This window comes from Pelobates fuscus, chromosome 9 (assembly GCF_036172605.1).
Source record: "Pelobates fuscus isolate aPelFus1 chromosome 9, aPelFus1.pri, whole genome shotgun sequence".
Classification (NCBI taxonomy): domain Eukaryota; kingdom Metazoa; phylum Chordata; class Amphibia; order Anura; family Pelobatidae; genus Pelobates; species Pelobates fuscus.
Window position 1 is genome coordinate 118,695,339 of NC_086325.1, and position 21,315 is coordinate 118,716,653.

The 21,315-nt window shown below is 45.0% G+C and overlaps 1 protein-coding gene across 1 annotated transcript in view; it reads left to right on the forward strand.

The window, feature by feature from the left end:
* RABGAP1 (RAB GTPase activating protein 1) overlaps window positions 1–21,315 on the forward strand; it is a 253,113-nt gene that overhangs the window by 23,356 nt on the left and 208,442 nt on the right. The window lies entirely within an intron of this gene.

Consider the following 21,315-nt stretch of genomic DNA (forward strand, 5'->3'; position numbering starts at 1 on the left):
ACCTGTCTTTGATGTCCTCTCGGCAGCCAATCTCAGACGCTGGGGCAGGTCAATCACAGGGGCTGGAACATACAGGCCAGGTGCTGCAGCAAACTCTACCGTGTATTCAGAGGTGATCAGTCTCCTTCCTTCCCCCAGGATTCATCCACCCCACGTCTTCTTGGACGGCTGCCCTAGCAGGGCATAACCCAGGCCGCACGGATGGGCGCCAACTGATATAGTAATCTTTTAAGCAAACCAATAAATTTGAATGACTATCTGTTCCTGGCCAAATTAGAGATGATTAAATTGCGTATACGCAGAAGTAAATTCACACTGACACAAGGTTCAGGTTAAATGAAAGAACTTCAGGAAATTTAATGGCATCTGTTAAAATTACATCATTGAAAGAAATCAAGATATCAGCAAGAAAACATTGTCAATTGGCTTAGGTGTAAAGTGGTTAGTTAAATGCCCTCCCCGCTGGGTGTTACATCTTATGTCATAGCTGACGTCATGACGAGCTCCTCCAGGTTTCAGCACCATCTTGCTGGCACGAGGAGCTCACTCGATGGGAGGGGGCTTTTGGCAGCTATCCATTTTGAGTAACTGGCACGTTAGTCTTTCAAGGTTAGTTCTTCAAGGCCTTTTTAGCAATTATACATTTTATAGGGGGGTCTGTTGTAGAATTATTAGGCCCCTTATAAAACTATACCCTTACTGGGCCCCTTAAATATTATACTCTCATATTCCCTTTTCATAGGCCTCATAGTTTAAATCTTACAAGAATGCTTTGTTCATAGAAATAGTGTGTCAGCAGGAAATGCTAGGATCCTGTTAAGTGAAACATTGTAGTAGATAGTCTTAATAAAATGTATAATTGCTAAAAAGGCCTTGAAGAACTAACCTTGAAAGACTAACGTGCCAGTTACTCAAAATGGATAGCTGCCAAAAGTCCCCTCCCATCGAGTGAGCTCCTCGTGCCAGCAAGATGGTGCCGAAACCTGGAGGAGCTCGTCATGACGTCAGCTATGACATAAGATGTAACACCCAGCGGAGAGGGCATTTAACTAACCACTTTACACCTAAGCCAATTGACAATGTTTTCTTGCTGATATCTTGATTTCTTTCAATGATGTAATTTTGCCTTTATAAGGGTCTGCGCACCCGCTTTTTAACAGATGCCATTAAATTTCCTGAAGTTCTTTCATTTAACCTGAACCTTGTGTCAGTGTGAATTTACTTCTGCGTATACGCAATTTAATCATCTCTAATTTGGTCAGGAACAGATAGTCATTCAAACTTATTGGTTTGCTTAAAAGATTACTATATCAACCCTATAGTGATCCTTTAACATGTATAGCTTGGAGCAAAGACGAGACAGGGGGGATATGATAGAAACATTTAAATACATAAAGGGAATCAACACAGTAAAGGAGGAGACTATATTTAAAAGAAGAAAAACTACGACAACAATAGGACATAGTCTTAAATTAGAGGTGCAGAGGTTTAAAAATAATATCAGTAAGTATTACTTTACTGAGAGGGTAGTGGATGCATGTAATAGCCTTCCAGCTGAAGTGGTAGAGGTTAACACAGTGAAGGAGTTTAAGCATGCGTGGGATAGGCATAAGGCAATCCTAGATATAAGAAAAGGCCAGGGACTAATGCAAGTATTTAGAAAGTTGGGCAGACAAGATGGGCCGAATGGTTCTTATCTGCCGTCACATTCTACGTTTCTATGCCTCTGCTCTCAGAAAAAAGGTCACACTCTAAGAGACATAGGTAACTTATTCTAATTTTTTTCTGTGGTTACCAAAACAAGAGTGCCTATTAATAATTGAAATTCCCTACGATGATAGCTCTATGGGAAGAAAATCATCCGGGATCATACAAGGGAAGTCGCCCTAAAGGATCCTTTGTGAGGCAAATGATAAGCGAGCCTTGTAAAAGTAAAGTCTCTGTGTAGACTGTCTGAAAGCGACTACAGGCCAATCTACCCCTGTGCCGTATATTATGCAATATCAAACATGAAGTATCTCAGGACATCATAGAAGCTGTTAAAGCGCAGATCCTCTGCACAATTCGCAGAATGTATACTTTGAGGAATCCTTGGAGATGGATACATTCAGAGATATGGTATCATCTTTGGATGAGGATATTCAGCCTATTTCAGTACCTCCAGAATCCACTCATGTGAACCAAATGATTTCCAGAGTCCAAAGATCCTTACATCTGAAAGAATCTTCTAAGGTCGAGCCTTCTACTTCTAGCCTTTCTTTCAGATGTCAGGAAGAACAGAGCATATTTTCAAGTTCCCAGTACCATTAAGTTCCTTATTATGGAGGAATGGTTCTACACTTCATCCATTGGGATATCAGATGTTTGTACCTGGGACTCTGCTCTACCAGAGGAAGAGAAGAGGTAAAAAAAGAGACGCATTGTAAATTTCAAAAGCCCCTAGAACACAAAGATTCTGTTCCTTACAGGCGGATGGAGATCCATTCTAGATCTACATTAGTTTACAGGATTCTTGATCATTCTTCATCATAAAGGCAGTATTCCTAGTACATTGGAGGATTTCTATAGATTTGCAGGATGCTTATTCCCATGTACCCATTGCCCCACATCACCAGGTTTCTCAGATTGCAGTGGAAGAACATCTTCTGGTGAAGATAAATGACAGCTGAAATCACCTTGATCCCTCCCAGTCCAGGTTATAGCCGGGAACACGGTTTGACACAATCTTTGGCACAGTACAGCTCTCTTCCGAAAGTGCAGTACGACTTATCAAGTAAGGATGTTGACTGTCATATTACCTTAGCAGAATACGTTTTGATCCGGGTCCTCCACTATAGATCTAAATGGACGATGATGGCACAAGGGAGGATGTTAACTTTCCTATAGAAATTCATTGGACAGTGAAAACTATGAATACCATCCACTGGGGTTGAGGAACTTTACTCCAAAATCAAATATGTTCATTATAGGGACATACTTAACATCCAATACCTCTCTTCTGTATAGGTTGCATCAACATGGTTTTGACTTCTGTGGATCTTCTTCAGTACCTCCATGGGATCTACCACCAGGTCCAGTGCTACTCTCCTCGTTCGGAAGGTTTTAATATTGAAAAGAAAGGCTTAAATACAAGGGTCTTTCATGTGCAGCAATTAATACCCTTCTGAAGGCCAGGGGAAATTTATATATTTGGCTACCTTTACAGAGTTGAGATGCCTGTTTTCCTGGTCATTTTCTAATTGGGTAATCATTCAAATTCCTTCTACCAAGGAGGTTCTAAGTTCTTCAATTCAGGACTCATCTAGTACTTAGCCACATCACCTCAGAGGTACATGTCTTAGCACTCTCTGATCTCTCTTTTCATGAAGGGGCTTTGATATGGAGTTTAATATTAAGTTAGCTCTATCGGTGACATTAGCATTGGGCAGAATGATATCATATCTTGAAGCACTATTTGGCATAAAACCCATTACTGTGTTTCACAATATAGAATAATCCTCAATCTGTTCCTGAATTTAGTCATATAGTGGCTTATTCTCTCCATATTGATAAAGAACATTTTCTTCCAGCTCTAAAAGCCTATTGATTGGAATGAAGACTCCGTAATTAAACTTTCTTCTCTTGTTCTAGATAGATGTCTTAAGATTTATTTAATCTATTTCTATAGATTCACTAGCTGGCTTTCTACTGATAGTCTATTTATCTTTACTAATGCACCAGGAGACGTCTTCATGCCTCTATATAAGCCATCAGCAGAGGAATAGCCTTGGCTATTTTCAGGCTACTAAGCCCTAGGGATTACAGCACCTGAAGGTCTTTTAGCTCCCCACTAGAGCCGTTTCTCACTCTTGAGCATCAGTGGACAAATTTCCCTGGAACTTCTAGGTTAAATGCCTGGTTGGTCCTCAACCAATACTTTTTTTCAGACATTTTCTTTGGTACATTTGAGTAGGTCAATTTGATAATGTGGCAATAGTGGGCAATCCGTTTTTTACTTCCAATGTCCTTATGAGTTGTGTGTGTGTTTTCACTTTGCATTCATATTTTGGAAGTCTTGTGTATTTCTTTCCCTCCCTTGGTTATTGCTTGGGTATTACACATTGTTGTGCTGCCATGGATATGGCCAGGAAAAAGGCACATTTATTCCTACTTACCGTAACTTTCTTTTCCTGGTCACAGGCCATGGAAGCACAAAGATCCCACCCTGGGATATTGCTGGAGACAAGACTGAGTGTGGGAGGGGCATAAGACGTTACTTATACCTTCTGTTTTAATAAGGTTCCTGTCTAATTAGGGATAGGGAGGAGCTACCCATTGTTGTGCTGCAATGGCCTATGGCCAGGAAAAGTAAATTACGGTAAGTAGGAATACATTTTCCTTTATCTGTGTTCAGTGAAGTCTCCTGAGTATAACAGTACCCCCATGTACAGATTTTATGGTGTCTTGGAAAGTTACAGGGCTTTGAAACTAAATTATCTGTACTTTCTGCCTGGGTTCTTAGATAGGTCTTTGAAATTGTAATTAATACAATTACTTAATTATGTAAAAATATATCATAAGTATATACGTGAAATTTAAATAATAAAATAAATAAATATATATTTTAGGGATTGACCGATATTGATTTTTTATAGCCGATAGCCAATAATTTACCGATATACTGTACATTTACCGTTTTGAAAAAATAAACAATTTCTACACAAATCTACTGTTAACTGAACAGGATTATTATTATAATTTTTTATATTTTTTTGCAAATCTTTTTTTTATTACGGTAAATGCACAAAATATACATGCCAGTCAGAGTTTTTATGGTTTCAAGAATATATGTGTGTGTAGTGGATACAGTGAGAGTATTTGATTAGTGGATGCACTATGGTGAGCAGAGACACTCGGGTAGTAGGGGCACTGGGGTAGATAAGGAGCAGGGGCACTATGATAGACAGGGAGTAGGTGCACTGGGTAGATAGGCGAGCAGGGGCACTGAGGTCGATGGGCGAGCAGGGGCACTGAGGTCGATGGGCGGCAGGGGCACTATAGTAGCTGGGCGGCAGGGGCACTGGGGTAGTAGGGGCACTGGGGTAAATGGGGTTGTAAGGGCACTGGGGTAGATGGGGTAGTAGGGACACTGGCGTAGATGGGGTTGTAAGGGCATTGGGGTAGATGTGGTAGTAGGGGCACGGGGGTAGATGGGGTTTTAAGGGCACGGGGATAGATGGGGTTTTAGGGGCACTGGGGTAGCTGGGGAGCAGGGTTGTGGTAGCTGGGGAGCAGGGGCACTGGTAGCTGGGGAGCAGGGGCACTTGGGTAGATGGGCTTGTAAGGGTACTGGGGTAGATGGGATTGTAAGGACACTGGGGTAGATGGGGTTGTAAGGACACTGGGGTAGATGGGGTTGTAAGGACACTGGGGTAGTAGGGGAGCAGGGTTGTGGTAGCTGGGGAGCAGGGGCACTGGTAGCTGGGGAGCAGGGGCACTGGTAGCTGGGGAGCAGGGGCACTTGGGTAGATGGGCTTGTAAGGGCACTGGGGTAGATGGGATTGTAAGGACACTGGGGTAGATGGGATTGTAAGGACACTGGGATAGATGGGGTTGTAAGGACACTGGGGTAGTAGGGGCACTGGGGTAGATAGATGGGGAGCATGGACTCCTTCTAGCTTATCCACACATTTAGCCGCGCCGCACGCTAAGCATTGCCCTGTCTGCATTATCGGAAATATCGGTATCTTTATATGCCGACACTGATATTGCTGAAAATGTAACTAACTGATATTGCTGAAAATTTATAATATCGGCCAAACCGATAACCGGTCGATCCCTAATATATATATATATATATATATATATATATATAATTTAATTTTTATATTTATATATATACACGTATATACTTATGTAATATTTTTACATAATTAAGTCAATAATCATAGTCAATACATTGTTAAACACAGATCTACACACCAGTCAAGCCATATGACTTGCTTTTCTCACAGAAATCTCACATTTGCAATGATGTTGCAATGATGTTACTACTGCAAAGGATTCTGGGTGGGCATATGCAAATTAGTTCAACAAAGAATCAGATTTTAGCCTCATTCCATTTTAAACATGGATTCCTTGGCGTTTGTGTTTGCTGTATACAACAGCTTTGAAACACAACTCAGAGATGCAAAGCCAGTGAACCAGTCATGGATAGCCGTATGTATATGTATATATATATATATATATATATGTATATATTTGTGGTCAGGGAATTAAGCCATATTAATGTTGATACCTTATAATTAACTAAAGTCGGTTGTGGTGTGCTGAAAACGATGTTCGGGCGGGCCTGTAAATAAAGAGGGCAAAAAGGATATTTAACCATGCCACTTTAATACGTAATAAACTGTTAAATGAACAAGGAACTGGACTGTACAGTGACCGTAGGTATGATAAAAATTAACTTTGAATAAATTCTGAAAATAATAAGAGCTGAAGAGATACCAAGCTCTAAACGAACATCACATAAAAAGAGTAAAGGAGGGAAATAGAAAATAGATGAAAGTAATAGTGCACACAAGCACTAAATAGTTAAACTAGGAGATGATACAGGGTCACAATGTAGCTGTAACACAAGATCATCTAAACAAAGTGTCAAAAAATTAAAGCAGAGGAGAGGATACCGTGTTTCTCCGAAAATAAGACCGGGTCTTATATTAATTTTAGTCACACAAAACACACTAGGGCTTATTTTCAGGGTAGGGCTTATTTATTTACGGTTCCGGTATGTACATTGAACCCCCCCTTTAATTAATCCACCCCCTCTAATTAATCCACCCCCCCTTTAATAAATCCACCCCCTCTAATTAATGCACCCCCTTTTAATTAATCCACCCCCTCTTTAATTAATCCACCCCCTTTAATTAATCCACCCCCTTTAATTAATCCACACACCCTCTAATTAATCCACCACCCCTTTAATTAATCAGCCCCCCTTTAATTAATCCACCCCCCTTTAATTAATTCACCCTCCCTCTAATTAATCCACCCCCTCTAATTAATCCACCACCCCTTTAATTAATCCACCATCCCTTTAATTAATCCACCCCCTTTAATTAATCCACCCCCCTTTAATTAATTCACCCTCCCTCTAATTAATCCACCCCCTCTAATTAATCCACCACCCCTTTAATTAATCCACCACCCCTTTAATTAATCCACCCTCCCTTTAATTAATCCACCCTCCCTTTAATTAATCCACCCCCCTTTAATTAATCCACCCCTCTAATTATTCCACCCCCCCCTAATTAATCCACCCCCCCCTAATTAATCCACCCCCCCTCTAATCCACACCCCCCTCTAATTAATCCACACCCCCTCTAATTAATCTACACACCCCCTCTAATTAATCCACCCCCCTTTAATTAATCCACCACCCCTTTAATTAATCCACCCTCTCTTTAATTAATTCACCCCCCTTTAATTAATTCACCCCCCCTTTAATTAATTCACCCCCCCCCTTTAATTAATTAAGTCCCAGGCATAAAATACCGGTATCTACTCACAGTTCAAAGAGTCCGACCACTGGGTGCCTCACCGCCCGGAATGGATCCTTCCGCTGAAGATCCGTGAAGGCAGACTGACGGCGCTGCGCACGTCGTCATCACGCTGCGCACGTCGTCATCACGCTGCGCGATGCCGCGGCCCGCAACGCTCCTCCCCCTCCTCATAGAAGAAGGAAGTCCCGCCAAAGGTAAAATGCCTAGGTCTTATTTTCGGGGTAGGGCTCATATTGCAGCCCACCCCGAAAATTCGGCTAGGGCTTATTTTCGGGGTAGGTCCTATTTTCGGGGAAACACGGTAGCAAAAATCCGTACAAAGTATCACATATAATGATGCAGAGACAGAGCTTGTAAGAGGTAAATGCTGGGTCTGGCTAAAACTCGTACAGGAAAACTGCCTGGAGAGTAACTATCTAATAATAGCAGACCTCAACCAATAAACCTAAAGAAAAATCAGTAGTGGAGACAAAATAGAAAAGAATATAAGATACAAATAGTAGTCCGGAATAGCAAAAAGTATATATTCCGTAAAAATCACAAGGAATATATGTTTTATGATAATATATCTAGTCCTGTCCGGACAGATTGCTGAACTTAAGGTATAAATCAACATATTCGAGACAGCATAAGGATATATAATAGATGCCCTATACGGGCAGTCAACTAGAATAACCTGGGCTAACTCTTAATCGTGTAGCTGGCTAGGCTAGAGATCCCTGCCTCAGCCTAACAACAGCTAATAATGTGGTCAAGTAGTGGTAAAGCTAGAGCGTCCCCGAAATATAAATAGAGAATGGAGATAATGAGCTAGCAGATTAGATGCGTCTAACTGTCAAAGAACGCTAATCTGTTACTTCAAATGCCGGATAACGGACCTGAAATAAGTTAAAGTCTAAAGAACCGCTGATAGATTCTACGAAGATTTCTAATGCTCAGGTAACTAAGTCTAGCTCAATAGAGTTACACTGCTTGACAAATAAAGCTACACGAAGCAAAGCCCCGACGTGCGTTTCGTCTGTGAGCGGCTTTTCACCCATGGATACATTTTGAAATGGTAGAGATACATTGATGACATGCTGCTCCTCTGGACTGGCTCTATTGTGGCCTTTGATGAATTTGTCAACGTTCTCAACTATTACTCATGTATTTTCTATTTCCCTCCTTTACTCTTTTTATGTGATGTTCGTTTAGAGCTTGGTATCTCTTCAGCTCTTATTATTTTGAGAATTTATTAAAAGTTAATTTTTATCATACCTATGGTCACTGGACAGTCCAGTTCCTTGTTCATTATTCAGTCCTATGGGTTAACCCCTTCTATTTCTGTACAGCTATCCTATCTACAGCTTCACCCCACTCTTTGTACGTAATAAACTGTTACTACATACATTTGAACATAACTGTATAATTAACTAGCTAATTCTCGAAAGGCTTGTCTAAGCTCTTTATCTGGTAGTGGTAAATATAGATTGTAAGCCGATGACTTCCATCATCCCAGTCTTTTAATTATGTGTACCGGAAAGTTTTGGCTTGAGGCAGCAGTTGCTATACGAAATGAATGGCCTGTGAAGGCTGTTGGATCGCTCCCTATTTTTGTGATTAGGGTTTTTATGTGTGACATGAACTTGGGCGTTGTCAGTGGGTTGCCGTGTAAGCAAAGAAGAGGAGCGGCCTTGTCTAGACCTGTGCGGGCTGAAAGTGATTGGTCTAGTAACTTAACCGAGCACCATTTGTTGCCTGTGGGGAATAGTGGTATGTCCATGGGTGGCCCCATTTGATTTGTTTTGGTCGTGTATAGGGTCAAAACGTAGTGGTCCCTTATTTTGTTTAGGTCTCCCACTGTGAGCCTATTGGTGGTGTCACCAGGGGCGTTTTAGCCGCAAGGCAAACAAGGCATTTGCCTTGGGTGGCATTTTCCAGGGGGTGGCAAAAAACGCTGCCCCCAAATGCCCAGGGCAAATGCCTTGTTAGCCTTGCGGCTAACTGGGCTGCCGGTTGGGCTAATGGGCTGGGCTGATGGGCTGGGCGGGCGGCTGGCGAGGGAGCTTATCCTCTGAGCGCTCTGCTCAGCTCCCTCGCGCGCCGCAGAGTGAGGCTGGGAGCGCTCAGAGGAAGAGCTCCCTCGCCAGCCGCCTACCCGCCAGCGCACAGCAGCCTGCACGCCCGGCCAGCAGCCACTGGACCACCAGGGAGAAAGAGACCCCCCCCCAGCATTCCCAAAGGTAAGGAGGCTGGGGGGGTAGCTTAAATTAAAAAATATATATATATATGTGTTAATGTGTGTGTGTGTCTGACTGTGTGTGTGTGTGTCTGTTAATGTGTGTGTGTCTCTGACTGTGTGTGTCTGTTAGTGTGTGTGTCTGTCTGCTAGTGAGTGTGTGTGTGTGTCTGCTAGTGAGTGTGTATGTGTCTGACTGTGTGTGTGTCTGTTAGTGTGAGTGTGTTTGCCTGTGAGTGTGTGTGTCTGTTAGCTAGTGTATGCGTATCTGTCAGTGAATGTGTGAGTGTGTGTGTCTGTCTGTTAGTGAGTGTGTGTGTGTGTCTGCTAGTGAGTGTGTTTGTGTGTGTGTGTCTGCTAGTGAGTGTGTATGTGTCTGACTGTGTGTGTGTCTGTTAGTGTGAGTGTGTTTGCCTGTGAGTGTTAGCTAGTGTATGTGTATCTGTCAGTGTGTGTGTGTGTGTGTGTGTGTGTATTTAGAAGGCGGGCCGGGGGGGGGAAGGGTTGGGTGGGGGTGGCGCGGGGGGGGGGGGGGGGGGAGAGAGGGGCGCCTGAGTTTTGTCCTGCCTAGGGCAGCACAAAACCAGGATACACCACTGGGTGTCACTGGTGTTCCCTACTTCGTTAGGCCGTATAAACCTGTAAAACTCCAGAAACAACACTGTTTTGATGGTGTTTCTTGTTTATGTTTCAAAAGGTTGTGAGTCTAACACGTCGGATAGGGCTCTGAACTTTTCCCCGTCTATTGGTTGTCGTCTTGTGATTTTGGGGCCTTACAACCTTTGGATACCTTTTAATATGTTTTTAATTGGGTTTGATGATAGGAAGGTACTGTGGCTGGGGTAGGTGTTTGTGACATGATACTGTATACCTCTTTGATAGAGTTTTATAGTATTGTGAGCGACATTTAGATTAAGGTGGCAAAAAGAGCTAAAGGCCACCATAGAATCTAATGTGAACGGGTTTCGTATTTGGTATTCTGTGGTACACCTGTTAAATAAAGTGAGTGCTCGATTGTATGACCATCTTGTGTTAGCCGATAATGTATGTGTCAGCATTCTCCCGTGTGCCATTAGTGTTGTTAGTCCAAGATGAGTTCCTGGAACAGTGGTGACCTGTTTGGTATTTTCTTGGCTAAATGATGTTGTTGGAAGAAAACCTGCAGATTGCAACGAGAAAGGGCGTCAGCTGCTGTGCTGTGTATGCCCGGGAAGTGTGCACGTATTAAGTGGAATTGGTGTGTTCTACTAACTATACTCATAATTGTGATGGAAGATGACCTGCCTTTGTGAATGTCACTCGCTGCCATGTTGTCGGTGAGACATTTTTATGGTCTTCCCTTCCCACTGGTGGCCCCACACTAGTGCTGCTGCCACTATGTGATATTTTTCAAAACAGGGCAGAAGTGCTGTTAAATGAAGGGAGAGTAGTTGTTTCTATTGGCCATTTGTCCCTGAACCATCTGTCACCACAATTGCTGCAAACCCTGTGTGTGCTGCTGCGTCTGTCCACAAACAGGGGAGTTTCTGTTAATGGAGGGATGAAAAGATTAACCCCGATTCAGTGTGTAAGGAATTCTCTCCACCTAGTCAAATCTGTCCTAGCATAGCCGTTAATTGTGATGACGCTATCGTTGTGGGGTATGTTATGTAAGAGTTTAAGGAGTCTTGAGATAAACGCTTTTCCTTGTAGAATTATCCTCATTGCAAAGCTCAGGGACCCGAGCAGTAATTGTAGGTCTCTCCCAGAGGTAGTCCCTCTTGTGAGAAACTCCACAACCTCTGCCCCGATCCTCTGAACTTTGTCACCTGGGAGTCTCGCTTGCATTGTGATGCAATTTTACTGGTGATATCATCGTTGTGATAAGTTTTGGGCCGTGTGGGCTAGTGGCTACAATGCATTGTAGCAGGTTGTTGGCCTCTCGGTGGCTGTAAAAGATTCAATACGAGTGCCCATGACATGTGAGGCCCTGACTGTAACTCTGTAGAAGAGTATGCGATGCACTAACTATGAGTTGGGCTGTTGGACAAACCTCTGTGTAGAGGTGGGAAGTTGGTCTCATAGAATGGTTATTTATTATTTATTATTGCCATTTATATAGCACCAACAGATTCCGTAGCGCTTTACAATATTTTGAGAGGGGGGGATGTAACAATAAATAGGACAATTACAAGAAAACTTACAAGAACAATAGGCTGAAGAGGACCCTGCTCAAATGAGCTTACAGTCTATAGGAGGTGGGGTATTAGAAACATTAAGATGGGAAATATCAAGTAGGAGTGAAGCAGAGCTGGAGGAGAGAGCAAAGCACTGTCCCATAGGAGAGAGCAAGAGACAGGTATGTAAGGGAGAGATTACTCTGGGAGGCCATATGCTTTCCTGAAGAGATGGGTTTTAAGGCCCTTCTTAAATGATTGAAGACTAGGGGAGAGTCTGATGGCATTAGGCAAGTTATTCCATAGGAGAGGAGCCGCCCGTGAGAAGTCCTGCAAGCGCGAGTTGGCCGTACAGGTGCGAGCAGCGGTCAGGAGGTGGTCGCGGGCAGAGCGTAGGGTACGAGGAGGGGCATACTTCTGGATCAGTGAAGAGATATAAGAGGGGCTGGAATTGTTCAGTGCTTTGAATGTATGGGTTAGCACTTTGAATTGACTCCTATAGGATACAGGGAGCCAATGTAAGGACTGGCAGAGGGGTGAGGTGTGAGAGGACCGACTGGAGAGGAAAATCAGTCTAGCTGCAGCATTCATTACAGACTGTAGCGGGGCAATACGGCTTTTGGGGAGGCCAATCAGGAGAGGGTTACAGTAATCCATGCGGGAAATTACTAGAGCATGGACAAGCTCCTTGGTAGCATCTTGCGTAAGAAAGGGGCGGATGCGGGCTATGTTTTTGAGTTGGAACCTACAGGACTTGGCAACAAACTGGATGTGAGACTCAAAGGTGAGACCAGAGTCAAGTATGACGCAAAGACAGCGCGCTTGTAGGGATGGACTTATGTGGATATCACTGACTTGAAGGGAGAGGGAGAGAGGAGGATCAGTATTAGGAGGAGGAAAGACAAGGAGTTCAGTTTTAGAGATGTTAAGTTTGAGAAAGCGTGACGACATCCAGTCAGAGATGGAAGAGAGGCAAGCAGTGACACGTTGCAGGACAGCAGGGGAGAGGTCCGGTGAGGAGAGGTATATCTGAGTGTCATCAGCGTACAGGTGGTAGTTGAATCCAAAAGAGGCAATACGTTTTCCAAGAGAGGCAGTATAAAGAGAAAATAGAAGGGGACCAAGGACAGAGCCTTGGGGAACTCCAACTGAGACAGGGCGAGGGGAGGAGGTATCCTTGGAAAAGGAGACACTAAATGAGCGTTGGGAGAGATAGGAGGAAAACCAAGAGAGGACAGAGTCACAGAGACCGAGTGATTGAAGAGTTTCAAGGAGGAGAGCATGATCAACTGTGTCAAAGGCAGCAGAGAGGTCAAGGAGAATTAATATGGAGTAGTGACCTTTGGATTTAGTGGAGATTAGGTCATTAGTCACTTTGATAAGAGCGGTCTCGGTAGAGTGGAGAGGGCGGAAGCCAGACTGAAGAGGGTCAAGGAGAGAGTTGGAATTAAGGAAGTGAGACACACGGGTAAAGACAAGTCTTTCCAAAAGCTTTGATGAGTAAGGGAGCAGGGATATGGGACGATAGTTAGAGGGGGAGGACGGGTCAAGAGATGTTTTTTTCAGGATAGGTATTACAGTGGCATGTTTAAGGTCAGCAGGAACAGTGCCAGAAGAGAGAGAGCAGTTAAAGATGTGTGTTAGGATAGGCACAAGACAAGGGGAGAGAGATCTGATGAGGTGAGATGGGACAGGATCGAGTGGGCAAGTGGTGGGGCGAGAGGAATGGAGAAGCGCAGCCACCTCTTGTTCAGTAGCTGGGGAGAAAGTCTGAAGGGTAGGGAAGGCATGATTTATGTGTGGTTGAGAAAGAGAATGGCAAGGAGGGGAGAATTGTTTCCTTAGCTGTTCAATCTTGTCAGTAAAGTAACATGCAAAGCTATTAGCTGTAAGGTTAGTTTGGGGGGCGGCCACAGCAGGGCGGAGAAGGGAATTAAAAGTGTCAAAGAGACGTCTGGGATTGCAGGAGCATGAACTAATGAGAGAGGAAAAATGGTTGTGAAGGTAATCATGCATGTATGACCAACCTCTATAGAATTGGAAAGAGAAGGACTGGAATGGGTACCTGATGACACTACCGATTGTGCTATGGACCAAAACAAATAATTAAAAGGGAAATGCAGTTATTTTATTATTGGAAGGGAAAATGTGCACTTTAAAAGCTGAAAGTGAAGAGGAGTGTCCGATTGTGGTTCAACTTTTTATTGGTAGTCGATGTATTTAGAACTTGCCTAATGTGAGTTTGACATCGCCTGACGTTTGAAACATAGTATATTGTGACAGAAGGATGATCAGTACTATTGCCTGTATTGCACCCGTAATTAACCCCTTAAGGACCAAACCTCTGGAATAAAAGGGAATCATGACATGTCATGTGTCCTTAAGGGGTTAATGAAAGAGTTTACCTGAACGGTTTAAGCTGGAAGATACAATATTTGAGCTGGTATAACTCCCCGCATGGTATAAGTAGAACTGAGTACTTCTTCCAATGACAACTAAATTGATGTAACATGGAAATATAGTCAGCACTCCCCCTACGGGCGTAGACTTAGTGGGTTAGTAATTGTAAGACATAAATGTGTCCAGTATGGTATGGTATTGTAAGCGTTCAGAATTCTGTGTGTTTGTGCATGTCCCAGAGTGAGGTTAAAGCGGCACTGTCATGCCGAACTTACCTTTCCTCAATCTCTTCCTCTTCTCCCCCTCTCTCGGGATCTGTTATTCTTTTCTTCCTGTCTTCTTTAGTTTTCTTTAAAATCATAAGACAAAGTAGGGACTCTTTGCCTAATGGAGGTTTCCTCCGCTTGACCAGCTCTGACCAGCGGAGGAGCAAAGTGTGCTTCATTTCCGCTGGTCAGAGCAATTTTCCCATGATCCCTAGCTTTCCTCCCTGTTCCCACAATGCTTCCTGTCAGTATTGCCGAACGTCCTGTCACTTAGACAGAACGCCGGCAAATCTGCCGAATTGCATCCTAACAGAATGAGAAGAGTTTCTCCATTGGTGTTAGGATGCAATTCGGTACTTTGTTCGTATCGGAATTCCATTCTAATGAATGAAACTCCGATCCTATTCATTGCTATGACTGCATCTTGCAGCCGCTTAGTAGATAACTCCCTAATTCCCACGGTATCAGGGAGCTATCTACTAAAAGGCTGAAAGACCTAAATTGGTCTTTCAGCCAAATTTACCAATACTAAGTAAAGATTATTTAGTATTAGTAAATAATATGCCCCTACTCGCTATATCGCGAGTAGGGGCATGTGTAGTAAGCATGTGTAGTAAGCCTATAGCTGCTCACAGTAAAAAACGAAAAAACCTAATACCCCCCCCCCCCTGCGCGGCTGGTGTCCTGCCCCCACCCCTGCGCGGTGGGTGGGGGCCCTAAATATAGATGGGGGGGACCTACTGTCCTCCCCCCCGGCCCCCACCCCTGCGCGGTGGGTGGGGGCCCTAATAAAACAATAAGGGGGGGTCCTACTGTCCTCCCCCCTGGCTCCCACCCCTGCGCGGTGGGTGGGCGCCCTAATAAAACAATAAGGGGGGGTGGCTACTGTCCTCCCCCCCTGGCCCCCACCCCTGCGTGGTGGGTGGGGGCCCTAATAAAACAATAAGGGGGGGACCTACTGTCCTCCGCCCCGGCCCCCACCCCTGCGCGGTGGGTGGGGGCCCTAATAAAACAATAAGGGGGTGACCTACTGTCCTCCCCCCCTGGCCCCCACCCCTGCGCGGTGGGTGGGGGCCCTAATAAAACAATAAGGGGGGGACCTACTGTCCGCCCCCCTGGCTCCCACCCCTGAGCGGTGGGTGGGGGCCCTAAATAAAGATAGGGGGGACCTACTGTCCTCCCCCCCTGGCCCCCACCCCTGCGCGGTGGGTGGGGGCCCTAATAAAACAATAAGGGGGGGGGACCTACTGTCCTCCCCCCTGGCCCCCACCCCTGCGCGGTGGGTGGGGGCCCTAATAAAACAATAAGGGGGGGACCTACTGTCCGCCCCCCTTGCTCCCACCCCTGAGCGGTGGGTGGGGGCCCTAAATAAAGATAGGGGGGACCTACTGTCCTCCCCCCCAGCCCCCACCCCTGAGCGGTGGGTGGGGGCCCTAAATAAAGATAGGGGGGGGACCTACTGTCCTCCCCCCCAGCCCCCACCCCTGAGCGGTGGGTGGGGGCCCTAATAAAACAATAAGGGGGGGGGACCTACTGTCCTCCCCCCCGGCCCCCACCCCTGAGCGGTGGGTGGGGCCCTAATAAAACAATAAGGGGTGGGGCCCTAATAAAACAATAAGGGGGGGACCTACTGTCCTCCCCCCCGGCCCCTACCTCTGAGCGGTGGGTGGGGGCCCTAATAAAACAATAAGGGGGGGGTCCTACTGTCCTCCCCCCCGGCCCCCACCCCTAAATGACCCCCCCCCAATCAAGGTGACTAGGGGTCCCAAGCCCCTAGTCAACCCCCCCTCCCCCCACCCAAAACAAACTATCCCCTACCTACCCCCCTCAATAGTGAGGGGGGAATAAAATAACTAACCTGTAAAAAAAAAAAAAAAATTAAACTTGCCATTTGACGTCTTCTTTTTTCTAAAAAGGCCAAATAAAAATCCATCATACCCGTCGAACTAAAAATAAAATAAACCCGAGCGCAAAAGAAAAAACCCGAGCGCCAAAAAAATAATCCATCTTCACCCATGGAGGGCTCCGCGCAGACTGAGCTCCACAGGGCGGGGGAAGGCTTATAAAGCCTTGCCCCGCCCTGCAATTAGGCTAAGAACACTGATTGGTGGGTTTAAGCCAATCAGAGTGCTCTTTGTCATTTTACACAGCGTGGGAAAATTCCAAAGAACTTTCCCACGCTTGTAAAATGACACAGAGCACTGTGATTGGATGGCTTGAAATCCATCCAATCACAGTGCTCTGTGTCATTTTACACAGCGTGGGAAAGTTCTTTGGAATTTTCCCACGCTGTGTAAAATGACACAGAGCACTCTGATTGGTGGGTTTAAGCCAATGTGTTCTTAGCCTAATTGCAGGGCGGGGCAAGGCTTTATAAGCGGAGCTCAGTCTGCGCGGAGCCCTCCATGGGTGAAGATGGATTTTTTTTTGCGCTCGGGTTTTTTCTTTTTCGTCGTTTTTTTTGCGCTCAGGTTTTTTATTTTATTTTTAGTTCGACGGGTATGATGGATATTTATTTGGCCTTTTTTGGGGGCTGAAGAAAGAAGATTTTAGAAAAAAGAAGACGTCAAATGGTAAGTTTAATTTTTTTTTTTACAGGTTAGTTATTTTATTCCCCCCTCACTATTTTTAGGGTGAGGGGGGTAGGTAGGGGATAGTTTGTTTTGGGTGGGGGGGGGGTGGGGGTGACTAGGGGCTTGGGACCCCTAGTCACCTTGATTGGGGGGGTGTTTCATTTAGGGCCCCCACCCACCGCTCAGGGGTGGGGGCCGGGGGGGAGGACAGTAGGTCCCCCCCCTTATTGTTTTATTAGGGCCCCCACCCAACACGCAGGGTGGGAGGACCCCCCCCCTTATTGTTTTATTAGGGCCCCCACCCACCGCTCAGGGTTGGGGGCCGGAGTGGGGGGAGGACAGTAGGTCCCCCCTATCTTTATTTAGGGCCCCCACCCACCGCTCAGGTGTGGGGGCCGGGGGGGAGGACAGTAGGTCCCTCCCTATCTTGGGGGCTTGGGGGCTTGGGGGAATTTGGGGGTAACTAGGGGGTCAATTGGATGTAGTGGAGGCGGGAGGGGGGTTAAAAAAAAATAAAAAAGCGCGATTCGGCATGACAGTGCCGCTTTAAATAGATATGATCCCGCAGCATGATCATACTACCTGAAAAAATGGTGACTAAGGAGATACCACTTAAGGAAATTAGCCAGAATAAGTTAGCAATAGTAAATTGACGACCTATTATAAGATATGGGAAATTAATATTATTGAAGTAAACTACATAACTGACTTGTAGCTACAGAATTGAATTATTGTGTGAAAATATGAGCCCCTATCGTGCCATTGTGAATTACCATTATAAAGGCTGACTAAGGTCGTTGGGAGTGTGGGCCCAGTCAAGTAAGCGAGGGCTGTAGTCTTGTCAGTCTTAACAAGTCCCCTGGCGCCGTACCGGATTGAGGTGTTATTCCCCAAGAATTTAGGTAGACGTGAGCATGTTGGTTTGAATAGGGACTGAAGAATAAGTGGAGTTCTGACTGGAATTGTATCATAACATATTTTTACGCAATGAAAGAAGTAATTCAGGGGGATATTGTTCTGCATTCTGGAATACATAATACCATGTGAGCATAGTTTAGATAATGCGTTGCATTTCTGCTCGTTACTCCAGAATCCTCACAGTAACAGAACAAATTGGTTAATACTACTACTCTTTTACTGTGTGTAGGGAGTCTGACTGACAGACTAAGTATATCCTGCTTATTAACAACTTGTTAACAGTTTTATAGGTATAAGTTTTAAACACGTATAACCAGTGATTCTATAATATATGGGAACACCAATGTGGGAAACCAGTATTATTATCCTTTGTACCTTATATTTAAACCTGTAATTGTACTGCCCATGTGAAAAAAAAAAAATGTTTTTAGGTGTAATTTGGCCGTTTGAACGGTAGATGGCGGTGTTGTGCAGGTTTGTGATCGTTCGTTTGAATTTAGCCGACCTTTATCTGTTCGTTTTGTTTTGGTCAGAGTAAGTGGATACATTTGTTTGAATGGGAGGAAAGTAGTGTTTTAGTTCGTGCGTGCGGTTTTCCGTTCGTGTGAAATCTAGTTTCCTGTGAGTACATTCATATGGTCGCGTGGGTTCCCCGTTAGGTAAATTTAGTGCGTTCGTATGTTTTAACTCACGGTTGCCGGGTGGCTGTTGGCCGCCCCGGAAGTACTGTCGCAAAGCCGGGTACGATGCTGCGAGAGCTGAGAGGCGCTGGAGGTGCCTGTTTTCGTCGTAGTGGCGCTATGGTTGTCGGTTTGCTGGATTGCTTGTAGCTGCGTCTGGAATTCTGTACAAGGAGAAACTGGTGAAACCGGAAGTGACCAGTGGAGTCAGCCCAGTATGGAGGTAGGTTTGAGCTTATATAGGCCAGTCACTCCCCTCCCACAACTCGAGGCTCTGCCTTCCCATATATATATATATATATATATATATATATATATATATATATATATATATATATATATATATATATATATAATCTCACCAATCTCTGTACCACCTCTAATCTCTCCAATGTTCCATTTCCTTTATCTGACCACCATCTGCTGACCTCTGACATCGGCACACCCTGTACCCAAATTTCACCACCCTCATCTCTCCAATATCGCAAAAACCTCCACTGCTTTGATCTCTAGCATTTCTCCACCAAACTCTCACTTGCCCTAACTCTGCAACCTCACTCTACAACTCCACTCTCTCCTCTCAAGTAGACCTCATGGCACCTCCTACATTTAAATGCAGCAAGTGCTCCCAATTACAACCCTGGCATACCAAGCTGAGCCAATACCTCTAAAAATGTTCTAGAACTGCTGAATGCTGCTGGTGAAAGTCTAATTTTGCACCTAACTTTCTCTACTATAAATGTATGCTGTGCTCCTACAGTCTGGCTCTTTCCTCTGCAAAAGTAATCTACTTCAACACCCTCATAAGCATACTGTCCCGGCAACCCAAATACCTATTTAACACTTTTAATGCTCTTCTTCGCCCTGTTACTTCCCTTCCTCCTACCACCTTGTCCTCCACAAACGTTGCAGCTCACTTCACTGATAAGATTTCTACAATCAGGGAAGATATCTCTTATCTATCTCCCTCCCCTACCAATACTCCTTCAACTGTTCTATGGTCATTCACACCTTCTGTGGTGGAAGAGGTTTCTGCTCTGCTCGGGTACACCTGTCCCACCATCCGTTTCCTCGACCCTTTTCCCTCATATCTCATCCGCACTCTGTCTTCCTCTCTTGCTCTTCCTCTCACTAAAATTGTCAATCTCTCTCTTTCCTCTTGCACATTTCCTTCACACTTCAAACGCAACCGCAACTCCAATTCTGAAAAAGCCTAGTCTTGACCCCAACTCCTACCCTATGTTGGTACAGCCATTTACCTCCAAGATCTTTAAGAGAGTTGTGTATGCAAGATTGACAGACTTCCTCGAATCCAACTCTCTGCTTGACCCACTTCAGTCTGTATTCCGCGCTTATCACTCTGTTTAATCGCTGCTAAATCCCGCGCCCGTTACTCTATCCTAATTCTCCTTGAACTTTCTGCTGCCTTTGACACTGTTGATTATCAACAGCTTCTTCTAATTCTCCGTAATCTCGGTCTACTGCTCTCTCCTGGTACTCCTCCTACCTCTCCCAGCGCTCTTTTAGGGTTTCTTTCTCTGGCTCTGCCTCTTCTCACCAACCCCTCTTTGTTGGCGTTCCACAAGGTTCTGTCCTTGGTCCCCTACAGTTCTCTGTCTATGCTGCCTCCCTTGGTAAACTCATCAGCTCCTTTGGCTTTCATTATCATTTATATGCAGATGACACGCAAATCTACCTGTCCTTTCCTTATCTCTGTCTGCCCATCTTGACTCTTGTCTCTGACTGCCTCTCTGCGATTTCCAACTGGATGACTGCTCACTTCCTTAAACTCAACCTGTCCAAAAAAGAACTTCTGGTCTTTCCTCCCTCAAGTGTTGCTACTCCCGAGTCTGTCTCCCGCCACCATCACCTCTGCCTCGCAGGCTCGCTGCCTGGGTGTTCTCTTTGACTCCGAGCTCTCCTTCACCCCTCATGTCCAGTCGATCGCCAAATGCGTCTCAAAAACAAAGGGCTCAATTTAAGATTCTGGTGCTTACTTACAAGTCCTTACAATAATGCTGCTCCAACCTACCTATCCTCCCTAATATTCAAGTATGTTCCGTCTAAATGCCTGCCTCTGCCCCTGAGAGCTCAGGTAGTCCCCCTGCAGGCAGAGCTGCAGACAGCCATTCCAGCCATGAGATCAAGAGCACTCGCAATCACATGGCCCAGAAAGACCAAATCTGCTGGAAGGGGAATGCTTAGGCTCCCAGGCAGTGTCCAGGATCGGGATCACCGACGGGGGATCGTCGGGGACCTGGTAAGTAGTAAGGACGGCAGGGACGTTCTATGCCGCCCTGCGGCATTTAGGATTGCCCCCGCCAGGATGGCATAGAACGGCTGCCATTCTTAAGGGTATAACACACACCTGAATGCTCCAGACCAGCAAATTGCTAAATCTTTGGCTTTTATAGAGATGGTCTCACTTGTTGGTGATCAGTTGATCAAGGGTATTTGATCAGCAGCACCTGTCTGTCTGAAACTTAGCCTCTTAATTCCAATGTAAGCAGTAAGGGTGTACTTCGTTTTTTTCAACATGGCTTCTCCATTTTGGCTTTATGTT